At 35.6% G+C, this 9,855-nt stretch overlaps 1 non-coding gene across 1 annotated transcript; it reads left to right on the forward strand.

Moving 5' to 3' along the window:
- The first annotated feature begins 4,407 nt into the window (after positions 1 to 4,407).
- Positions 4,408 to 4,539, forward strand: LOC115029312. Its single transcript, XR_003834886.1, has one exon. It is a non-coding gene; the product is annotated as a small nucleolar RNA SNORA17 (small nucleolar RNA).
- Positions 4,540 to 9,855: the final 5,316 nt, after the last annotated feature.

A 9,855-nucleotide genomic window follows, 5' to 3' on the forward strand; every position in this document is an offset into this window, starting at 1 on the left:
TTTTTTTTTTTTTTTTCAAAAAAAAAAAAATCAAAGTTCTCAGGAAAGTTATCAGTATTACTAGTTAATAAATGACAATGATTAAAACATGTTTTTTTCCCACAAACCTGCCAGTATTGATGATAAAATTCTTCTAATTAATTTGTATAGGCTATAATGGCAAACATCTATTTTAGTATGTATTTATTGCATTTTTTATTTTAGAGATAAATAAGAAAATTCTTTCTTCCCTGTAAATATTGCTTTTATTTTCCTTAGATGGAGGGATGATGAGAGAGCTACACTCAAGCTCTGTGAATACATGGCATGAGCTGAACCAAGAGCATTTCTTTCTCTGTTCTATCACTAGACCAAGGCCTGAAAGCTTCAAACCTCCTAACAATCTAGTCTTGTAGGATGACTAATTCAATCTGACTTTTTTAAGCTACTGACTAAATTGCTTTGCTTGGCCTCATACTAACTTTGGCAATATATTCAAATCTGGCTTGTTCTCATTGTCTGCCTTGTTCTGTCTTTACACATGTTGAGCTTGTTCACTACGTAGTTTTCTCTGTAAAACCATCCCAGTAAAACTGTCATACCCACTCACCATGTACCACACCTGATACACCTATAGTCTCTCTCACTGCTCTTAGGTAACCTATCTCTCCTATGGTATTCTCATTTGAGTTGGTTATACCCTACCTTTTACTCAATCTGTCATATCCTTCTCTGATTTACCACTTGGCCTGCCCATTAATTAGATGTCACTTTCAAATATGACTACTTAATTCTATAAACTAAACTTACCTTCATTTTTAGGCATTAAAGATGTGGATTAAGGGCATGTCTATATTCCAGCCAGATCACACTGTAATCCAGGGTGTGTCTGCATTTCTCCTGGACCAAGGTTTTGGATATGCTCCCTGGCCAAAGCAACCATGTTTGCTGTATTATAGTTTCTCTATGCTTCTATCTGGGAAAAAATAGTTTGCTGTTCTTTCTTCCCCTCGCCCACATATGAATCCCTAGTTACTCACAATATTTTATTTGATATAAATATCTATGATAGGATAGGGATATTAGATTTAATCATAGTCACTAATACAATAAGAGATAGGGGATATAGTAGCAAAATTAAATTTAATATTTAAAAAAATCCAGTAAATCTCCAAGTATTGAGCAATTCTAGAAACAACAGTGCTTGGAGATTGGAAAACAAGATTTTTAAAAGAACTGCCTGATTTGTAAACTGTAAGATGTGGTAAAAGCAATATTAGCTATGGTATTAGCTTTCTCAGTCACTTTACTTTATTCATGAACAGTTATATACATATTTAAGTACTTTACTAGATTTAGGGCTACTGTCTAAATTTAAGAAATTTACTTCACTCAATCTCTATCAAAAACTGATCACTTAAAAACTTACGCTATTTTCATTAGCATATTTGAGTTCTAAGAAAGGCCGCCTGTCTTCAATACTTCCACATGAATGATGAAAGGATTTTTATGAGGGAAGGAATTTATGAGCCAATCTGTACAAAGGTTGAAAATTCTGCTGCAGAACAATAAAACAGAAGTCAAAGCATAAAGGTTAAATTGGGTTACTAAAGATCAGCAAATAGGCTGAGGCATAGAAAATCAATGCAACGTAATGCAAGTATATAAACTTTTAACCATATTTCTTATCTCTTGTTTTCCCAATGTATTTTGTAACTGCAGTAGCATTCTGTTTGAAGAGGTGATGTCACATCTAAAGAGAATTTTAATTTTTCTACCATATATACTTTATGTTTTATATCACTTACTTGCCTTGAGACAAAAATAAATAAATCTCAGCAGTTAGCATAGGTTGACCTCGAGCTCTTCCTCCTGTCTTCATGGTCACAGTACTGACATTACAAGTGGGAAATGCCATCCTCACCAGCTACATATTGCAAATTCTATCATTTTCCCTCCATTTTTTGTTTCAAGACAGAAATCTGAGAGCACAAACTAAACTCAAACTCTCTGAAAATCTTAGACTGCACTTAAACGTCTGAGCTTCTTGCCTCTACCTCCCATGTGCTATGGCTATAGCCATATACCACAACACTCAGCTAAATAATATAATTTCAAAACTAGGTACTAGAATCCCCTTGAATTCATTGATTTCTAAAAACAAACATCCAATTTGTATAGTTATTCTTTAATGCATATATGTTCAGCACATAGTTATAAAAACATTTCAGAACTTACAGTATTTTGTCCTAAAAAAACAACAACTGTAAGTCTTTAGAAGTAAATAGAGTTATAACAATATAAAATGCGAAGAAAGATATAGAAATAAAGAATGTGATCTCTGGGTTGAAAGGAAAACATTTCTTTTTAAAATGTACTGTCAGGCAACAAGTATAGACAGTTACAGCCTCTTCAGTTTGCAGAGGTCTCAAGGCCAAGTGCCTTTTTTGTTATCAAGTACCAGAGCTGACCTTAAAACAGATTTACAAAGAAGTCATCTTTTCCTTACAGGATTTTGAGTATTTATATTGTTACACAACTTAGCCAACAAAATAGCAAAGGCCAAATTGCCCTAAAAATTCACTTTGCCTATTTCGGCATTGAAAAGTTAGTCACAGAAGTAAATCTACAATTAGAAGGACACGTATAATATTTTGAAAGTGAGTTGAATACAATGAAACATTCCTTAAAGTGTACATGATATATGCAAAAGCATATGTAGAGAACTTATTTGTTCACAACTTTTAAGGTGTTTGATCTAGCTACTAATTATTTAATAAACATATTTATACTTGTATGTTTGCATTTATTTAAGAAGAGACAAATTAAAATGATTTTTAATTCCATGAATGAATATAAAGACATAAAATGTAAAACATATGCATATACTTGTTTAGTAGGAAGGGAAGGGTCGGGGCTGGAGAGATGGCTCAGCAGTAAAGAGCACTGACTGCTCTTCCAGAGGTCATGAGTTCAAATCCCAGCAACTAACTATGTGGTGGCTCACAACCATCTGTAATGAAATCTGATGCCCTTGTCTGGTGTGTCTTAAGATAGCTACAGTGTACTTTATATAATAAGTAAATAAAATCTTTACCTAGAATTTCTAATCCTCTGACTGCAAAAGACTGCAATCACACTCCTAGTAACTGGACTTAAACCCAGGACTTTATGCATTTTAGGCAAACTTTTGAAAAAATGAGCACTATTGCACCCAACCAATATAGGTGGAAAGATGTGCATGATAATGTCAAAAATATAAAATAATGGCAAATTGTTAAATCACTTTTTAGTGTTTTAAGTTATAAATATTGATTTTCTAGTAGTCAATCAGGACTTCAGGTAAAGAAGGAGAAGTTTTGCCAGGATGTAACAATTTATAATACCTTAGCACTGTGAAGCCAAGTCTATGTGGTCACGAATTTATTTAAAAACATCAATCAATATTTAGAAATGTTCATTTATTGTCTTATACTTCTCTTCACTTTTCTTATAACTTCTCAGTCAAGTTTGAATATGACAACAGTTGTTTTTTTAAAAAATAAATATATATTAACATGAATGCTAAAAAATAGTTTTGAAGAGTCTCTGTAAGTATTTGAATATTCATAAGTTCTTTAAAATACAGTGTTTACAAGATTTAGTTCTGGAACTGAAAGGAAAATATTTCTCTTAGCATACTGTGCATGCAATTTTAATATGTAGCATTTTAGATGAAAAATTATATAGAATAAAGTTTCAGATTATAGGCCAGAACAATCCCTGTGGGAACAGTTAGAACAAACATAATATAACACTACACAGTACTGTTGACAAATTCTATTGTTCACTAAGTAGTAATCTAAAGTCAAATGCATCGTTTAACACAGTATATAAACAAAGTCACTTAAACATGTCATTTTGTCTGGCAGAAAACATCTAATACTATAATGGCCTAAAAATGTGTAATTTTATGTTAGAAAGAAATTGTAATGCTTAGTTTGGTTCCTTCAAGTACCAAAAACATTCAGGTTACTTTGCGTCTCTTTATTCAAAAATAATTTTCAGAACAGTAAAAGGTGAATTTTATTTAATAACGATGTTTACAAGTCATTAATAATTTCAAATGACAGAAATGATCGATAAGCTCCGTCTACTCAAGGCCACTGACAACTGTACAACGTTTCTATGCTTGTTATTTGATATTTGGATAGTGAGTAAATCTCTTGCCTACAGGACTTGGAATCATGGGTTAGAGCACAGTACTGCCTAAACGACATATAATGTAGTCCCTGCCTTTGATGAGCAGAACGACCAGACATTCAAGGTCATCCTCGTGTGCATTGTTAAATGAAAGAAAAATGTCAAAAGAAGTTCGGTAAAATTATTCTAAATGATGTGTATAGCTTTGTCTGTTGACTGTTAACAAATTTGAATAATACATTTAACCCTGACTATAGAGGCTTTTCAGGAGTGGCTGTTGTTTCACGTGTGCATAGGTAGGTGGCAGAGAGGAGAGAGCCTATGTCTATGCTCAATGTTCTGACCTGGAAATATCTGAATGTTTAATAATCTAACACTCCCTGAAACAAACAAACAAAAAAAAAACAAACAAACAAATGCGAATCTGAGTTGACCAGAGACAGAAATCTAACCCAAGACAATAGCAGTCCTGAAGGGCTCCCAAAGCAGGGAGTTCACACACAAGTCCTGACTGGGTCCCAAATCATGGAACAAGTCAGACTAGAAGAATCCTACCTGGGACTTAGGTCCCAGGGGGCAGGGCGGGGGGGGGGGATGAGCATGGGGCCATACAGGCAAACCTGAGCAAGAAATGAGCACTAGAAGATGACCAGTCTCGTGCCATGATGCCCAGACAGACAAGTTACAGAGATTATCACCATTCTGCCACTATGCAGGCTTTAGGAAGCAGACTATGCTGGAGATGACCCCTGCTCAGAGCTACAATGAACGGGTACAGGGTATAACACTACAGAGACAATCCTGAGATGCCCCCAGATATTCACGGACTCTCATTACCAGGAGAGGAGCAAGTAAGTGGTGAGGAAAAGGATGAGGAAGAGAAACAAAAAGATAAAGATAAAGGTACAATGAAGAGGTAGAACTGTAGAGTTGAAGGTGGTGAGGAACAGGCTGATATATGGAATAGCAGGTGATATCACCTGGTATCGTAGTGGGAACATGGATGCTGCCATGGTACAGGTCTGGATCTATGGTCCTGTAGCAGCAGTGGTCTGTTAGCACTTAAAGTTTAGGTCTATGTCCATGGTCTGGGTTGCTGCCTGGGGATATGTTGGTATCTGAGGGTTGCACACTACTGGCCCCAACACTTTCCTGGCCATCATGAGAGAGCTGTTCCTAGAGACATGAAAGGAAAGCTAGCCCTTGCCTACTGTAGCATTTGGGAGAGTGAGCTCAGCACCTTCCCTGAGCAGCATGGTAGAGCTGACCCTGGTTGTGGGTTTTGCAGATGAACTGGCTCCAAGGTATGAGACTAAGTGAGCCAAGAGCCAGGCTAGTCCCTTGCTTGTTGCAGCCCTCTGGAAATTGGACTCTGCACCTCACCTAGCTAGCAGAGGAGACCTGGAGACATATTGTGGGCACAGAGGAGCCATCTGAGAGGGCATGAGAACAGGGAAGCTGGTTCTGCCCATTATTGGCTGCAGCGTTGGTTGGGCCAGTCAGGGCAAAACAAGAGAGTCCACCTGACAGGTGTGTGCAAAGAAGAGCTGGTAGGCTGATGAGTTCAGATACCTCTTAGGCCCAGATACAGGGCTTTGAATGAGTCTACCCCCAACATCTACCCCATTGACAAATATCTGAAGTACATGAAGGAGATGGTCCTACAGATCCAAAATAAAAAGATCCCCAAGACACAAAGTAGCAACATTATATCTGAGAGTAGTTCCAGGGAGGTTCTGTAATTGATTGTAACAGAAGTCAGAGGCTTTGTACTAGATTAAGAACACATTTCATTGAACATCTGCACTCAAAGAAGTCTCGACAAACTATATCAAACTTTTGGACACACTGTGACACATTACAGTTTCCACAGGAAGGTTTCCTTTTCCTTGTTAGAGAGGGAGAGGTAAGTGGAACTGGGGTTCCTGATGTAAAATTTACAAAGAAATAATGAAAAGTTTAAAAACAAATATATTATAACCAAAAATAATAAGTAAACTAATGTTCACTAAAGTTTACTTGTATCATTTCATTATTTACTGTGAATGTGAATAGAATTAAATCCTTTTTTTTTTCTTTAAGCTGATTTTGTCAGGGTACGTATTACAGTGAGAGAAGGGCAGTAAGACAAACAAACAATGAGAAATTCTGCAGAGCTTATAGGCAATAGAAATAGGATGTCTGTATTCTATAATGATGTATATATACAGAGAGACACACACAAAGAGAGACAGCGAGACAGAAGTTACAGCCCTCGAAAGAAAGAGGGCAAAAGTCTGTAAATTGGCTCACAGAAATATGATTTGTAAGTTCTGAAAATTCTAATACACATCTGAATACCTATAATTTAATGAGTTACAAAATAATTCAGACACTGAGGGCATTAGCAACAATCCCTTTCACAAAACCTTGGAGGTATCATTTAAGTCTTAAGTTCTGTGCAAGGAGAATCTGTCTAAAATAAAATTTAAGTTGATAAAGTTAAAGGCAAAATCTAGTCAGCTTTAAAATTCCTGTCTGACTCAACATATGCTATCAGAAGTGTCTCTATGAAATGTTCATTTTAGGGTACATATACATAGCTTTTGCAGTTTCACCCAGAAGGAGAGGAAGGGGAGGGGAGGGGAGGGGAGGGGGAAGGGGAAGGGGAAGGGGAAGCAGAAAAACAGGAAAAAAAGAAAGAATAAAGGAAGAAACAAAGGAAGAAAAAAGCAATTTAAAAAAAATCACCTCAACACTGTCAAGTATAAAGAACCACTCAAGTTGAATATGAACTTTTATATCTAAAATGGCTTGAGTCAGAACTGAACACCAAGTGATACTCCCTAAACCTGCTTATGGTGGTATTTGTTTTTTTTTTTTTTTTTTCTCCTTCATAAGCATGTTCTGTGAACAGACTGGTACCACAATTAGGTTATTCCTTTTTGTAGTACTGATCAGTCAGTATTAGGGTGTGCATTCAATAAAACATCCCTGTCTGAATGAGACTGGTGCTTGTCTGGTTTGTGGAATGACTCTTAGAGCAGAGCATTTGGTGTGTTGACCGGGAAGCTTCCAAACCTCAAGTTCCTCTCAATTATTGAAAATGAGCACCACCAAGCCAGGTGGGCCCTCAGTAAGGAGATAAGATTTTTCTGTTACTGCACAGTTCCTTTTCTTTGTTTGGTCTTGTTTGTGTTACTTTTTAAAATTACCCAAGAGTGTAACACCTGACATATTGTTTACTTAGGTATGAGGACAGGGAATGCTCTCACTACAAGGGTGGAATTTAAGACACACACTTTGGAATTTGACTTGGTTGTGACTCTCTTCTGAGAGCCCATGCAGCAATGTATCCATCTTTTAAACTCAGTTTTTTTTTTCTTTTATTCTTTTGTGTGTTTTATTTTGTTTCTTCCATTTTCATTTTATTTTTGTTTTGTTTTCATTTTATTCTTTGTATTTAAATCCTTCACTATGGGACATCTGGACTCTTTGAAGGGATAATTGGGTCTGTTTCTTCCCCTCCACTTCCTCTATTGTTTCTCCTTAAAAATGAAGATCTGTCTATGACTATTAGTTTGTTTAAAGTTTTATTTCATTCCTTGAGTGTTGCTCTGTTTCATGTTCAGAGGAAAATGGTCACAACTTCATCTACTGATCATTTACCCTTTGACAATATTTTAACACATTTCAAGAATTTTTATACAAGATAAAAGTCTCAATTGGGACAAGAAAACCTCAGGAACTGCCCTTGGAACCCTGTACCTGCAGCTTGGACTTTAACACTGCTGGAGAAGCCAGGGGCTTCTTGTCTGTAAGAGCTACTCTTTTTTAAACTTACATTATTTTTTACTTACATTTCAAATATTATCTCCCCTTCCCAGTTCCCCCTCCACAACCTCCTCCAACCTCTCACCTCCTCCTGCCTCTATAAGGGTGCCCACCCACTCCTGCCTCAGTGCCCTAGCATTCCTGGATCCTGTGTCATTGAGCCTTCACAGGACCAAGAGGCTACCTTAAAGGGGAAAGCAGCTGTCTGGCCTCTCAGCCTCTCTAGTAAGGAAGCTGATGTCTCTTCCTACTACTTTTTGTGACTGTTAATCTTGGATTCAGTGGGTAGTAACATGCTTTTCCCTAGAAGTGAGAACTAGAAAATGTAATAAAATGTTGTCTGTCTATTCAAAATTTATAAGTGTACTTGGACACTCCATACTAGTTTCTGCCTAGTCTTAGTTGTATACTTATGTTCTCCATGTCTTTATTATATATTATTGGCTTATAAGTTATTAGGGATGGTTGAAATCTGTAATATCTGTAGCATCTGTAAGAAAAAGTTAGCTTAAAAGAATTAACTTAGGGTTGCAATCATTCTGGGAAACAATATACATGGCATGAGCCAGCCTAGGGAAACAGATCTTTAGACACAGTTTTAAATTGTGATAATATTTTATATAATTCCTGTCCTAAAAGTCAGACTTATAAAATATATGATTTAAAACAACATTTCTTTAATGAGGTATTAAAGCTGCACCTTCATGCATTCACATATAAGAACTTTTCTTGCTGGCAGTCAAAATCTGTAACAACAAAATAATGCACTTGATATATTGATTTTAGAAAGACTAGATTGTTTTAACTATTAAAAATAGGGTTTGTCTTCCTGTAACTATGGTTATGATCTATGATTTCACTCAAAAATGATAGCATATTTAATATTGCAAAAATAACTTTTAAAAACATTTAAATGTATAAAGCTATAGGACATTTTAAAAATATTAAATGTTTTATTATAATGTCTTTATTAATATATGGTAGTTATAGTAAAGGGGGACTTTTTAATGAAAATAACTATAATAGTGATGAAAACTATAATGATTATAGAAAGTATAATGGACAACATCAATCAAATTATTGACCCATGAAGTAGAGACAATTATGAAGAAAAATGCTCAGATAATCTCTGATGGAGGCTATGGATCTGGTGATGGAAATGGTGGATACAGTAGCAGAAGGTGTAAAATAATACAGAAATGGACTACAGTTCTTAGCAGGAGACAGAAAAAGGAGTTGTCAGGAAAGTGGTAGGTTACATTGAGACAGTTGTCTCAAATGTATTAGAGGAACTATAAAAATCTTTCATGAAAGGAACAATGACCCATAGTCAGAAAAGTAACTGCAGCTAAACAGGAAACAAGAACAAGACAGTTCTTGTTCAGGACTGCCATAGCCACAGCTATTGTCTAATGCAACATGTCAATGAGATATGGATTCCTTATGTTTTTCATCTGTTGTAGCTTTGTCTTTTTGTATTTCCTTTCATTATGCCAAGTATATTGCTCTGTAAATTATGGTAATGTTACCAGACATTAAATATTAAGGAATGTATTAATCTAAAAAATTTCGGAAGTTTGCAATATTAAAAAATTAAGAATCAATGGCCCTTGAAATTCACCCCTACCCCAATACCTTTAAGTTTTTCTGAGCTTTGGCAATGCTCCAGTAGCCCAAGGAGCAGATTCAAGCTGCCACAGGGAAATTCAAATTTGTTCTAGTGTGTTTTTGGTATAAATTTATGGGTTAATGTTTTTTTTTATTTAATTTTGATATTAGAAGATTTTCAATTAAAAACTGTAACTCTTAAGGCTTAACTCTAACAGGGACTGATAGTTTTAAAGGTGATCAAATTCTTTAATGTGTTCAGAAATATATTTA

The sequence above is a fragment of the Mus caroli genome, chromosome 14 (genome assembly GCF_900094665.2).
Source record: "Mus caroli chromosome 14, CAROLI_EIJ_v1.1, whole genome shotgun sequence".
Classification (NCBI taxonomy): domain Eukaryota; kingdom Metazoa; phylum Chordata; class Mammalia; order Rodentia; family Muridae; genus Mus; species Mus caroli.